The following is a 12,500-nucleotide window of genomic DNA, read 5'->3' on the forward strand; positions in this document are numbered from 1 at the left end:
GTCTCTATATGATAAAAAAAAACATATGATCAAAAAAATGAAAACGCTTACAGCACCTGGTATTCCCAGGTGGTCTCCCATCCAAGTACTAACCAGGCCCGACACTGCTTAGCTTCCGAGATCGGACGAGATCGGGCGTGTTAAGGGTGGTATGGCCGTAAGCCGTTATTGTGTGCAGAAAGGGGCCTTTTAAAGATGTCATGCCCTTGATTCTGGCTGAATTTTTGGACATGTGAATATGTCTTTATATGATAAAAAAAAACATATGATCAAAAAAATGAAAACGCTTACAGCACCTGGTATTCCAAGGTGGTCTCCCATCCAAGTACTAACCAGGCCCAACCCTGCTTAGCTTCCGAGATCGAACGAGATCGGGCGTGTTCAGGGTGGTATGGCCGTAAGCCATTATTGTGTGCAGACAGGGGCCTTTTAAAGATGTCATGCCCTTGATTCTGGCTGAATTTGTGGACATGTGAATATGTCTCTCTATGATAAAAAAAAAAAAATATGATCAAAAAAATAAGAAAAGCTTACAGCATCTGGTATTCCCAGGCGGTCTCCCATCCAAGTACTAACCAGGCCCGACCCTGCATAGCTTCCGAGATCGGACGAGATCGGGCGTGTTCAGGGTGGTATGGCCGTAAGCCATTATTGTGTGCAGAAAGGGGCCTTTTAAAGATGTCATGCCCTTGATTCTGGCTAAATTTTTGGACATGTGAATATGTCTCTATATGATAAAAAAAAAACATATGATCAAAAAAATGAAAAAGCTTACAGCGTCTGGTATTCCCAGGCGGTCTCCCATCCAAGTACTAACCAGGCACGACCCTACTTAGTTTCCGAGATCGGACGAGATCGGGCGTGTTAAGGGTGGTATGGCCGAAAGCTGTTATTGTGTGCAGAAAGGGGCCTTTTAAAGATGTCATGCCCTTGATTCTGGCTGAATTTTTGGACATGTGAATATGTCTCTATATGATAAAAAAAAACATATGATCAAAAAAATGAAAACGCTTACAGCACCTGGTATTCCCAGGTGGTCTCCCATCCAAGTACTAACCAGGCTCGACCCTGCTTAGCTTCCGAGATCGGACGAGATCAGGCGTGTTCAGAGTGGTATGGCCGTAAGCCATTATTGTGTGCAGACAGGGGCCTTTTAAAGATGTCATGCCCTTGATTCTGGCTGAATTTGTGGACATGTGAATATGTCTCTATATGATAAAAAAAAAAACATATGATCAAAAAAATGAAAAAGCTTACAACACCTGGTATTCCCAGGCGGTCTGCCATCGAAGTACTAACCTGGCCCGACCCTGCTTAGCTTCAGAGATCGGACGAGATCAGGCGTGTTCAGGGTGGTATGGCCGTAAGCTGTTATTGTGTGCAGACAGGGGCCTTTTAAAGATGTCATGCCCTTGATTCTGGCTGAATTTTTGGACATGTGAATATGTCTCTATATGATAAAAAAAAACATATGATTAAAAAAATGAAAAAACTTACAGCACCTGGTATTCCCAGGATGTCTCCCATCCAAGTACTAACCAGGCCCTACCCTGCTTAGCTTCCGAGATCGGACGACATCAGGCGTGTTCAGGGTGGTATGGCCGTAAGCCATTATTGTATGCAGAAAGGGGCCTTTTAAAGATGTCATGCCCTTGATTCTGGCTGAATTTTAGGACATGTGAATATGTCTCTCTATGATAAAAAAAACATATGATCAAAAAAATAAAAAAAGCTTACAGCATCTGGTATTCCCAGGCGGTCTCCCATTCAAGTACTAACCAGGCCCGACCCTGCTTAGCTTCCGAGATGGGACGAGATCGGGCGTGTTAAGGGTGGTATGGCCGTAAGCCATTATTGTGTGCAGACAGGGGCCTTTTAAAGATGTTATGCCCTTGATTCTGGCTGAATTTTTGGACATGTGAATATGTCTCTATATGATAAAAAAAAAAAACATATGATCAAAAAAATGAAAAAGCTTACAGCACCTGGTATTCCCAGGCGGTCTCCCATCCAAGTACTAACCAGGCCCTACCCTGCTTAGCTTCCGAGATCGGACGAGATCAGGCGTGTTCAGGGTGGTATGGCCGTAAGCAATTATTGTGTGCAGACAGGGGCCTTTTAAAGATCTCATGCCCTTGATTCTGGCTGAATTTTTGGACATGTGAATATGTCTCTATATGATAAAAAAAGAACATATGATCAAAAAAAATGAAAAAGCTTACAGCACCTGGTATTCCCAGGCGGTCTCCCATCCAAGTACTAACCAGGCCAGACGCTGCTTAGCTTCCGAGATCTGACAAGTTCAGGGTGGTATGTCCTTAAGCCATTATTGTGTGCAGAAAGGGGCCTTTTAAAGATGTCATGCCCTTGATTCTGGCTGAATTTTTGGACATGTGAATATGTCTCTATATGATAAAAAAAAAACATGATCAAAAAAATGAAAAAGCTTACAGCACCTGGTATTCCCAGGCGGTCTCCCATCCAAGTACTAACCAGGCCTTACCCTGCTTAGCTTCTGAGATGGAACGAGATCGGGCATGTTCAGGGTGGTATGGCCGTAAGCCATTATTGTCTGCAGACAGGGGCCTTTTAAAGATGTCATGCCCTTGATTCTGGCTGAATTTTTGGACATGTGAATATGTCTCTCTATGATAAAAAAAAAACATATGATCAAAAAAATAAAAAAAGCTTACAGCGTCTGGTATTCCCAGGCGTTCTCCCATCAAAGTACTAACCAGGCCCGACCCTGCTTAGCTTCCAAGATCGGACGAGTTCAGGGTGGTTTGGCCGTAAGCCATTATTGTGTGCAGAAAGGGGCCTTTTAAAGATGTCATGCCCTTGATTCTGGCTGAATTTTTGGACATGTGAATATGTCTCTCTATGATAAAAAAAAAACACATGATCAAAAAAATGAAACAGCTTACAGCACCTGGTATTCCCAGGCGGTCTCCCATCCAAGTACTAACCAGGCACGACCCTGCTTAGTTTCCGAGATCGGACGAGATCGGACGAGTTCAGGGTGGTATGACCGTAAGCCATTATTGTGTGCAGAAAGGGGCCTTTTAAAGATGTCATGCCCTTGATTCTGGCTGAATTTTTGGACATGTGAATATGTCTCTATATGATAAAAAAAAACATATGATTAAAAAAATGAAAAAACTTACAGCACCTGGTATTCCCAGGCTGTCTCCCATCCAAGTACTAACCAGGCCCTACCCTGCTTAGCTTCCGAGATCGGACGACATCAGGCGTGTTCAGGGTGGTATGGCCGTAAGCCATTATTGTATGCAGAAAGGGGCCTTTTAAAGATGTCATGCCCTTGATTCTGGCTGAATTTTAGGACATGTGAATATGTCTCTATATGATAAAAAAAAAACATATGATCAAAAAAATGAAAAAACTTACAGCACCTGGTATTCCCAGGCTGTCTCCCATCCAAGTACTAACCAGGCCCTACCCTGCTTTGCTTCCGAGATCGGACGAGATCAGGCGTGTTCAGGGTGGTATGGCCGTAAGCCATTATTGTGTGCAGAGAGGGGCCTTTTAAAGATGTCATGCCCTTGATTCTGGCTGAATTTTTGGACATGTGAATATGTCTCGATATGATAAAAAAAACATATGATCAAAAAAAATGAAAGAGCTTACAGCACCTGGTATTCCCAGGCGGTCTCCCATCCAAGTACTAACCAGGCCCGACCCTGCTTAGCTTCCGAGATCGGACGAGATCGGGCTTGTTCAGGGTGGTATGGCCGTAAGCCATTATTGTGTGCAGAAAGGGGCCTTTTAAAGATGTCATGCCCTTGATTCTGGCTGAATTTTTGGACATGTGAATATGTCTCTATATGATAAAAAAAAACATATGATCAAACAAAATGAAAAAGCTTACAGCACCTGGTATTCCCAGGCGGTCTCCCATCCAAGTACTAAGCAGGCCCGACCCTGCTTAGCTTCTGAGATCGGATGAGATCGGGCGTGTTCAGGGTGGTATGGCCGTAAGCCATTATTGTGTGCAGAAAGGGGCCTTTTAAAGATGTCATGCCCTTGATTCTGGCTGAATTTTTGGACATGTGAATATGTCTCTATATGATAAAAAAAAACATATGATCAAAAAAATGAAAAAGCTTACAGCACCTGGTATTCCCAGGCGGTCTCCCATCCAAGTACTAACCAGGCCCGACCCTGCATAGCTTCCTAGATCGGACGAGATTGGGCGTGTTCAGGGTGGTATGGCCGTAAGCCATTATTGTGTGCAGAAAGGGGCCATTTAAAGATGTCATGCCCTTGATTCTGGCTAAATTTTTGGACATGTGAATATGTCTCTATATGATAAAAAAAAAACATATGATCAAAAAAATGAAAAAGCTTACAGCGTCTGGTATTCCCAGGCGGTCTCCCATCCAAGTACTAACCAGGCACGACCCTACTTAGTTTCCGAGATCGGACGAGATCGGGCGTGTTAAGGGTGGTATGGCCGTAAGCTGTTATTGCGTGCAGAAAGGGGCCTTTTAAAGATGTCATGCCCTTGTTTCTGGCTGAATTTTTGGACATGTGAATATGTCTCTATATGATAAAAAAAAAACATATGATCAAAAAAATGAAAAAGCTTACAGCCCCTGGTATTCCCAGGCGGTCTCCCATCCAAGTACTAACCAGGCACTAGCCTGCTTAGCTTCCGAGATCGGACAAGATCAGGCGTGTTCAGGGTGGTATGGCCATAAGCCATTATTGTGTGCAGACAGGGGCCTTTTAAAGATGTCATGCCCTTGATTCTGGCTGAATTTTTGGACATGTGAATATGTCTCTATATGATAAAAAAAAACATATGATCAAAAAAATGAAAACGCTTACAGCACCTGGTATTCCCAGGTGGTCTCCCATCCAAGTACTAACCAGGCCCGACCCTGCTTTGCTTCCGAGATCGGACGAGATCGGGCGTGTTCAGGGTGGTATGTCCGTAAGCCATTATTGTGTGCAGACAGGGGCCTTTTAAAGATGTCATGCCCTTGATTCTGGCTGAATTTGTGGACATGTGAATATGTCTCTCTATGATAAAAAAAACATATGATCAAAAAAATAAAAAAAGCTTACAGCATCTGGTATTCCCAGGCGGTCTCCCATTCAAGTACTAACCAGGCCCGACCCTGCTTAGCTTCCGAGATGGGACGAGATCGGGCGTGTTAAGGGTGGTATGGCCGTAAGCCATTATTTTGTGCAGACAGGGGCCTTTTAAAGATGTTATGCCCTTGATTCTGGCTGAATTTTTGGACATGTGAATATGTCTCTATATGATAAAAAAAAGAACATATGATCAAAAAAAATGAAAAAGCTTACAGCACCTGGTATTCCCAGGCGGTCTCCCATCCAAGTACTAACCAGGCGAGACGCTGCTTTGCTTCCGAGATCGGACAAGTTCAGGGTGGTATGTCCTTAAGCCATTATTGTGTGCAGACAGGGGCCTTTTAAAGATGTCATGCCCTTGATTCTGGCAGAATTTTTGGACATGTGAATATGTCTCTATATGATAAAAAAAAACATATGATCAAAAAAATGAAAAAGCTTACAGCACCTGGTATTCCCAGGCGGTCTCCCATCTAAGTAATAACCAGGCCCGACCATGCTTAGCTTCCGAGATCGGACGAGTTCAGGGTGGTATGGCCGTAAGCCATTATTGTGTGCAGAAATGGGCCTTAAAGATGTCATTCCCTTGATTCTGGCTGAATTTTTGGACATGTGAATATGTCTCTATATGATCAAAAAAAAACATATGATCAAAAAAATGAAAAAGCTTACAACACCTGGTATTCCCAGGCGGTCTCCCATCCAAGTACTAACCAGGCCTGACCTTGCTTAGCTTCCGAGATCGGAAGAGATCGGGCGTGTTCAGGGTGGTATGGCTGTAAGCCATTATTGTGTGCAGACAGGGGCCTTTTAAAGATGTCATGCCCTTTATTCTGGCTGAATTTTTGGACATGTGAATATGTCTCTCTATGATAAAAAAAAAACATATGATCAAAAAAATGAAAAAGCTTATAGCACCTGGTATTCCCAGGCGGTCTCCCATCCAAGTACTAACCAGGCCCGACCCTGCTTAGCTTCCGAGATCGGACGAGATCGGGCGTGTTTTTTTTTTTTTTTTATCTTTTATTATCAAAATTACAAAAACATTTATAATTCTTTCACATCATTTACAACAAATGCTATTACAATACATACACCCTCTAAATTAAACCTCCCCTCTGACGCAAACGGCACCCTAAAAACAATAAAAACATAGCATCAGAAAAAAAAACTCAAACCACCCCTGATACCCCCAACTCATGACAACTCTTCTGAGTCCCTCCCCCAAAGCAAACACCCCTCTGAAAACAAACCACAAAAACATACAAAAACCCCACAGTATTCTCAAAAAACCACTGAGAAAAAAAAAAACACCAAATCAAATCACCCATTTTCCCCATGACCAAAAAAGAAGCCCTCGTACCAAAAAAACAAAAACAAAATAATTTAGACATCCCACATAATTCCCTCCTCATTTACTCTACACACATTCGCACCTTCCACAAACATTCTCACAAACTCACTCTCATTCGCTATGTACAACAATTTAAGATGTGCTTTCCATTCATTCACAAACATTCTCCACACATTCATTTTCTTACTTTCATACAGTGCATAATTCCTTCTGTTAAAAACCGCTTTTCTTGCAAAAGCCAAAATTATATTCATTACATTGTGATTTTTTTGTTTTGTTCCCACCCCCAACAACACCGACAATTCCCACCCCCTTTCATTCCAACACTCATTCTTACTGCATTTCCCCAACATTTCTCTTATTTTTCCCCAAAAATAAACCAATTCCCCACACGTAACAAACAAATGTATTAAATCCTCATCCGTACTTTCACATACACAACACTTTCTTTCATACCTCTCCTTATGGATCTGATGCAGGACGATGCAGGTGAAGATCCTCCTGTGCCTCAGTTTGAAATCTAGGTCAAATATTGCATGTGGTGTATGCGGAATGTTAATGTTCTTCCATATCATGTTGCTTGTTATGTCCGGGTATGTGTCTGTCCATTTTACTTCGGATGTGGGTTTCTGTATTCTATGTGTGATTGCGCACCTATACCAAATTTTTGTAGTGACATCTGTAATGTTGTGTTTCTTCTCCCCTAGGCACAGGGAGATCCCCCCCACATCGTCCTGCATCACTCCCTCCTTCTCTTTGATTAATTTTTCCCATTCGCTCGACAAAGACAATTTTACATTTGCAAACACTCTCTCAATCACATCCTTTCTGCACACACACCCTTTATTTTTTAAACCCCTCACCACCATTTGTAAATCAAAATCCCCCCCACAGTTCAGTAAATCCCTTATTCTAATATATCCCGCTTTCAACATAGCTTCACACTTAATTACCCTCTCCCCATTTTTAAAATACGGGCTCGAGAGGAAGGGCAGTCGTAGCACTGACCCTCTCGTTCCGCACTCTGGTACAGTCCAGGATGAAACCTGATACCACGCACTGAGTACTTCCTGGAAAAACCGTGGCAAGTGTTTAAATGAATCTGGGTTATTGATCTGGTACAGGTTGTCCTCGTTGTAGAGTCCAAAACTGCACAGATATTTTTTGAAGTGGTTTTTCCAAACTACGTTCCGGTTCTGGTCCATAAATTTGCCTATCAATTTGACTCTTAGTGCTACTTTTTTTGTAAGTAAATCAATCAAAGCTAGCCCCCCCTGATCTTTAGCCCCTATTATTGTTTTGTGAGCTATACTCGCTGCTTTGTTTTTCCAAATAAAGTCCCTAATGGTCTTTGAAATCTCCTTAAAGGCCCAGTCCGGAAGCGTACAAGTACTCAGCGCATGATTCACTTTGGACAACACGAGAGCATTTGTTACGGCTACCCTTCCTCTCAACAATAGACCCCTCGCTTTCCACAAATTCAATGTTTTTTTAATTTTACCCACCACCTCTTTCCATGTTACATCATCACATTCATTCTCATTTTTCCCCATATTCACTCCCAACACTTTTCTTCTCTCACACACCGTTTTAAATCCCCACTTATTAACTAGATTGGATTCCTTACCTAGTAACATAATTTCTGACTTATTTTCATTTACTTTTGCCCCAGATGCTCTTTCATAAGTTTGTACATGTTTTAATATCAATTCTATATCCTCCTCTCCTTTTACCATTATATTCACGTCATCTGCATACTGTATTATTTTTACGTTTTCCTTACCTATACCTTTTATGTTTACGTCTTCCGATATCAGTGCTGCCAGCGGCTCTGCTACCAAGCTGTACAACAGCGCTGACATCGGACATCCTTGTCTCACTGACCTTGATATTTTAAAAGAATCAGTTAGTTCCCCGTTACATTTTATCTTGCTTTCCGCTCCTGTATACAACATATTTATCCATTCTCTCATTCTCTCCCCGAATCCAAACTTCTCTAACACCTTCCCCATGAACCCGTGATCTACTCTGTCAAAAGCTTTATTTAAATCAATCCCTAGCCATATTCCCCCCTCCCCTTCCATATCCCTGACCGTCTGTTTTATTGAAATGATTGAGTCTGCTATGTCTCTGTTTGGTATACTGTATGATTGTGTTTGTTCTATGATTGTTCCTATTACCTCCCTGATTCTATTGGCTATTGTTTTCGCTATGATTTTGTAGTCTGTGTTGAGTAGGCTGATTGGTCTGTAGTTGTCCAGATTTTTATTGTCCCCCTTGTTTTTGTAAAAAATAGTAACCACCCCTTCCCCTAAACTTTTTGGTATATGTTTCACTTTTTCCATATATTTACTCAATTTGTTCACCAAGGGCACCAGCTGCTCTTTGAAAGCTTGGTAGAATTCCGCAGTTAGGCCATCGCTCCCAGGACTTTTGTTTTTGTTTAACCCCTCTAAAGCACTTCTGATTTCTCCCTCTGTAAACTCACAATCACACCACATTTTATCGTCCTCGCTTAGTTTTTTCTTTAAGGCACCCAAAGCTCTGTTCACACTCACGCTATCACACTCCTGTCTCGAAAACAGGCTTTCATAATAGCCCTTTACTATTTCTAAAATTCCCTTTTTATCTGTCACACTTTTACCTGCTTCATTTAATAATTCGTTTATTTCTGTTCTTTTTTGTTTTTGTTTTTCCAGACCTAAAAAAAAGGCTGTACTCCTCTCCCCCTCATACATATATTGTATTTTACTCCTAATGGCTGCACCCCTACTCTTTTTAAGTTCAATCACTCCCAACTGTTCTTTTAAATGTATGTATTTTTCGACATCTACATTATCTACACTGTCAAGCGATGCTATTTCCTCACTTAGTTGTTTTCTCAAATTCTCTTCCTTTCTATTTTCTCTCCACTTTTTCTCTTTACTATAATTGATACACTTTTTTTTAATTCTGACTTTTACACTATCCCACCACACATTCATATCTTCACTCTCATTCCACTCATATCCCACATCATTCAACAATCTTTCCATACTTTTCACAAACATTCCATCATCCAGCAAGCTTGCATTAAAGCACCATATCCCTCCTTTACGTACATTCGTTTCTTTTCTAAACGTGATTTCTATTCCAGCGTGATCGCTCCACATATTAGTTTTATATTCAACTTCTTTAATCCACCTCACTACCTCGCATGTCACCAAAGCATAATCTATTCTAGATTGTTTTAATCTATTCAGTACAATTTGTCTCCTGGAGAACACCCTCTCCCATGGATGTAGCAATCTCCAAATATCAATGCATTGTTTCGTTATCATTATATCTTTAAGTGTCCCCCTGCTCACATCCCCCTTAAACACATTATTTTTTGACACATCGGTGGGTGTCATCGCCACATTAAAGTCACCGATTATTATACAATTCCTTTCCCACCATTTGCTTATTGCAATGAAGAATGTTTTCCTTTCTTTTTCTCCATTCGGTGCATATATATTTATGATTCTTATATTTTTCGTTTCATACACACAGTCTATTACTATTATTCTTCCTTCTTTGTCTCCATAAACCAAATTTACCCCTGTTACCCGACCCGTTTTGACTAAAACCGCCACTCCTCTCGCCCTCGACGTGCCATTGGAGCAGAAAATATGGCCCACAAAGTCTTTTTTTATGTCTTCCACCAGGGAATCATCCCACCTGGTCTCCTGCAGGCACAAAACGTCATTCTGCAAGGAAAGAATCGCATGTCTTTTTTCTTTGTTCCTTAGTCCATTCACGTTTATCGAAAATAAATTAAAGGCCATTATCATAAAAATAAAAACAAAAAAAAAGGATTTACAGGGGTTATTGTCAGTCATTATTTGTCCTTACATTTCAATTTTTTCACCAACTTTTTTCGTTGTCCAAGACTTAGTCTTTTTTGCGCACTCGCCAGTTCACTCACATCCATTTCGCTGTCCGTTTCATTGGGACTGGTGCTTTTACCCGTATTATTTAGCGTGATTTTTCTCCCTCCCGCCTGTCCAACACCACTCTCAGGCATCTCCCTCCCCTCTGTGCTCATGCTTACCCCCGGGTCTTCTGCCACGTCCCTTCCGTCTCCTTTTTTCCCTCTCTCGCTCGTTTTTCGCTGCTTCTGCTGTCCTCCCTCTCCAGCCAGCTCCGGCGTCTCCAGCTCGCACTCTGACGCCCGTTCTCCTCCGCTCTCTCCGCTCTGCTCCATTTCTCCGTCACTGTTCTCGTCTTCTCTGATCTCCTTCCTGCTTGCTCCGATCACCTCCTTCTCCTCCGCCTCCTCCTCGTACACCTCCTCCGCCTCGTCTTCATCCTCGTACACCTCCTCCACCTCGTTCTTGCTTTCCTCTCCGTTCTCACACTCACATTCATTTTCTCTTTTTTTACAGTTTGTGCATTTTGTGCTGTTCGCGCTGCACTCTCGCGCAAAGTGTCCCTGCACCCCACAGTTGTGGCACATAAATTCTGGACACTCTCTCAGGATGTGTCCCGGCTGGATGCACATCCTGCACACTTTTTGTTGTCTATCATGTATTACTCTAAAGTATTCGTTCCCCATCACAGTGTTAAACTTTGTGGAGTAAGGGAGTGACTGTACCTGGTCATTAAATCTGACCCGGACAAACCTCGTTCCGTCAGCTATCATTGTTCCAGGCCACATTCTGCGTTTTATTGGTGATGTCGGTTTCACTCCCCATCCCGTCAGCTTCCAAACTATTTCTTCATCTGTGATATACGCTGGCAGGTTTAAAAAAGACACCACCAGCTCATCATTATTTAGTTCTCTCGCCACGACTCTGGTCTCTCCGATTTTAAATCCATCCAGCAGCCTTTCCTTTCCTTTAATGTTGCTCACCGTCACCTCCAGTTTTTCAGGTCCCAGGGTTCTGCACGCCAGCAGGCCCCCACAGATCATTTTTATGTTGCTCATGACGTGATTTAGAGGAACTTTGTCTCCCACCATTTCAATGTTTAGTGTTAGTTTTCTCTCAAACGACACTTTTGCTTCCTCTTTTTCTGCTCTCTCGCCACCTCTCCCATTCTCTGCATGCGGAGCAATCAGCCCGCCGCTCCTCTCTCTTCCTCTCTCTCCGTCATCCATTCCGTTCCCTGTTTCATTTGCCGTTTTCATCCGTCCTTTTTGTCCGTCGTTCTTCTCGTTGTCGTTTAATCCATTCCTTTGTTTCAGTGCCATGTTTGTTTGTTCACGTTGTTGTCCGTTCTCTTTTCCTTTTTCCATCTCTCCAGTCCGTGGTCCTGTCATCTTTGTGATCCGTCCGTGTGAGTTTGCTCGCGACATACGAGCAAACATTCACAAAAAACAAAAATTCTTCACAAAATTGTGGAAAAAAAAACAGGAAAAAAGGTGAAAAGAAAAACGATCCCCCTAACAGTCAGTGACTGCTGGGGGACATTCACTCAAAATCTGAGGTATTTAAATAAATCCAAAGCGCATCCAAAAAACAAACAAATTAGTCCAGCTGTCCTGCTCAGTACTGACACGTCAGCTCTCCTTCAGCACCACACAAACTCTGACAGCAAAAGGGGCGTGTTCAGGGTGGTATGGCCATAAGTCATTATTGCGTGCAGACAGGGGCCTTTTAAAGATGTCATGCCCTTGATTCTGGCTGAATTTTTGGACATGTGAATATGTCTCTATATGATAAAAAAAAAAACATATGATCAAAAAAATGAAAAAGCTTACAGCACCTGGTATTCCCAGGCGGTCTCCCATCCAAGTACTAACCAGGCACGACCCTACTTAGTTTCCTAGATCGGACGAGAACGGGCATGTTAAGGGTGGTATGGCCGTAAGCCATTATTGTGTGCAGACAGGGGCCTTTTAAAGATCTCATGCCCTTGATTCTGGCTGAATTTTTGGACATGTGAATATGTCTCTATATGATAAAAAAAGAACATATGATCAAAAAAAATGAAAAAGCTTACAGCACCTGGTATTCCCAGGCGGTCTCCCATCCAAGTACTAACCAGGCCAGACGCTGCTTAGCTT

At 42.3% G+C, this 12,500-nt stretch overlaps 18 non-coding genes and 6 pseudogenes across 18 annotated transcripts; all 24 read right to left on the bottom strand.

Moving 5' to 3' along the window:
* Positions 1 to 44: 44 nt before the first annotated feature.
* Positions 45 to 163, bottom strand: LOC132986031 (5S ribosomal RNA). The gene has a single exon (XR_009675246.1). It is a non-coding gene; the product is annotated as a 5S ribosomal RNA (ribosomal RNA).
* A 121-nt stretch (positions 164 to 284) lies between these two features.
* On the bottom strand, positions 285 to 403 carry LOC132985904 (5S ribosomal RNA). The gene has a single exon (XR_009675126.1). It is a non-coding gene; the product is annotated as a 5S ribosomal RNA (ribosomal RNA).
* Positions 404 to 527: 124 nt separating this feature from the next.
* On the bottom strand, positions 528 to 646 carry LOC132986140 (5S ribosomal RNA). The gene has a single exon (XR_009675347.1). It is a non-coding gene; the product is annotated as a 5S ribosomal RNA (ribosomal RNA).
* A 122-nt stretch (positions 647 to 768) lies between these two features.
* LOC132985541 (5S ribosomal RNA) lies at positions 769 to 887 on the bottom strand (annotated as a pseudogene).
* Positions 888 to 1,008: 121 nt separating this feature from the next.
* Positions 1,009 to 1,127, bottom strand: LOC132986151 (5S ribosomal RNA). Its single transcript, XR_009675357.1, has one exon. It is a non-coding gene; the product is annotated as a 5S ribosomal RNA (ribosomal RNA).
* A 123-nt stretch (positions 1,128 to 1,250) lies between these two features.
* LOC132986146 (5S ribosomal RNA) lies at positions 1,251 to 1,369 on the bottom strand. Its single transcript, XR_009675353.1, has one exon. It is a non-coding gene; the product is annotated as a 5S ribosomal RNA (ribosomal RNA).
* A 121-nt stretch (positions 1,370 to 1,490) lies between these two features.
* LOC132986282 (5S ribosomal RNA) lies at positions 1,491 to 1,609 on the bottom strand. The gene has a single exon (XR_009675475.1). It is a non-coding gene; the product is annotated as a 5S ribosomal RNA (ribosomal RNA).
* Positions 1,610 to 1,730: 121 nt separating this feature from the next.
* On the bottom strand, positions 1,731 to 1,849 carry LOC132986271 (5S ribosomal RNA). Its single transcript, XR_009675464.1, has one exon. It is a non-coding gene; the product is annotated as a 5S ribosomal RNA (ribosomal RNA).
* A 124-nt stretch (positions 1,850 to 1,973) lies between these two features.
* LOC132986299 (5S ribosomal RNA) lies at positions 1,974 to 2,092 on the bottom strand. The gene has a single exon (XR_009675490.1). It is a non-coding gene; the product is annotated as a 5S ribosomal RNA (ribosomal RNA).
* A 352-nt stretch (positions 2,093 to 2,444) lies between these two features.
* Positions 2,445 to 2,563, bottom strand: LOC132986327 (5S ribosomal RNA). Its single transcript, XR_009675515.1, has one exon. It is a non-coding gene; the product is annotated as a 5S ribosomal RNA (ribosomal RNA).
* A 123-nt stretch (positions 2,564 to 2,686) lies between these two features.
* On the bottom strand, positions 2,687 to 2,795 carry LOC132985857 (5S ribosomal RNA; annotated as a pseudogene).
* Positions 2,796 to 2,917: 122 nt separating this feature from the next.
* Positions 2,918 to 3,036, bottom strand: LOC132986247 (5S ribosomal RNA). Its single transcript, XR_009675443.1, has one exon. It is a non-coding gene; the product is annotated as a 5S ribosomal RNA (ribosomal RNA).
* Positions 3,037 to 3,157: 121 nt separating this feature from the next.
* On the bottom strand, positions 3,158 to 3,276 carry LOC132986301 (5S ribosomal RNA). Its single transcript, XR_009675492.1, has one exon. It is a non-coding gene; the product is annotated as a 5S ribosomal RNA (ribosomal RNA).
* A 122-nt stretch (positions 3,277 to 3,398) lies between these two features.
* LOC132986205 (5S ribosomal RNA) lies at positions 3,399 to 3,517 on the bottom strand. Its single transcript, XR_009675408.1, has one exon. It is a non-coding gene; the product is annotated as a 5S ribosomal RNA (ribosomal RNA).
* Positions 3,518 to 3,638: 121 nt separating this feature from the next.
* On the bottom strand, positions 3,639 to 3,757 carry LOC132985909 (5S ribosomal RNA). Its single transcript, XR_009675132.1, has one exon. It is a non-coding gene; the product is annotated as a 5S ribosomal RNA (ribosomal RNA).
* Positions 3,758 to 3,879: 122 nt separating this feature from the next.
* On the bottom strand, positions 3,880 to 3,998 carry LOC132986010 (5S ribosomal RNA). Its single transcript, XR_009675226.1, has one exon. It is a non-coding gene; the product is annotated as a 5S ribosomal RNA (ribosomal RNA).
* A 121-nt stretch (positions 3,999 to 4,119) lies between these two features.
* LOC132986171 (5S ribosomal RNA) lies at positions 4,120 to 4,238 on the bottom strand. The gene has a single exon (XR_009675376.1). It is a non-coding gene; the product is annotated as a 5S ribosomal RNA (ribosomal RNA).
* A 122-nt stretch (positions 4,239 to 4,360) lies between these two features.
* Positions 4,361 to 4,479, bottom strand: LOC132986353 (5S ribosomal RNA; annotated as a pseudogene).
* A 122-nt stretch (positions 4,480 to 4,601) lies between these two features.
* Positions 4,602 to 4,720, bottom strand: LOC132986334 (5S ribosomal RNA; annotated as a pseudogene).
* A 121-nt stretch (positions 4,721 to 4,841) lies between these two features.
* Positions 4,842 to 4,960, bottom strand: LOC132986053 (5S ribosomal RNA). The gene has a single exon (XR_009675266.1). It is a non-coding gene; the product is annotated as a 5S ribosomal RNA (ribosomal RNA).
* A 121-nt stretch (positions 4,961 to 5,081) lies between these two features.
* Positions 5,082 to 5,200, bottom strand: LOC132986272 (5S ribosomal RNA). Its single transcript, XR_009675465.1, has one exon. It is a non-coding gene; the product is annotated as a 5S ribosomal RNA (ribosomal RNA).
* A 354-nt stretch (positions 5,201 to 5,554) lies between these two features.
* On the bottom strand, positions 5,555 to 5,663 carry LOC132985670 (5S ribosomal RNA; annotated as a pseudogene).
* A 120-nt stretch (positions 5,664 to 5,783) lies between these two features.
* On the bottom strand, positions 5,784 to 5,902 carry LOC132986181 (5S ribosomal RNA). The gene has a single exon (XR_009675385.1). It is a non-coding gene; the product is annotated as a 5S ribosomal RNA (ribosomal RNA).
* A 6,285-nt stretch (positions 5,903 to 12,187) lies between these two features.
* Positions 12,188 to 12,306, bottom strand: LOC132985508 (5S ribosomal RNA; annotated as a pseudogene).
* Positions 12,307 to 12,500: the final 194 nt, after the last annotated feature.

The sequence above is a fragment of the Labrus mixtus genome, chromosome 12 (genome assembly GCF_963584025.1).
Source record: "Labrus mixtus chromosome 12, fLabMix1.1, whole genome shotgun sequence".
Lineage (NCBI taxonomy): Eukaryota > Metazoa > Chordata > Actinopteri > Labriformes > Labridae > Labrus > Labrus mixtus.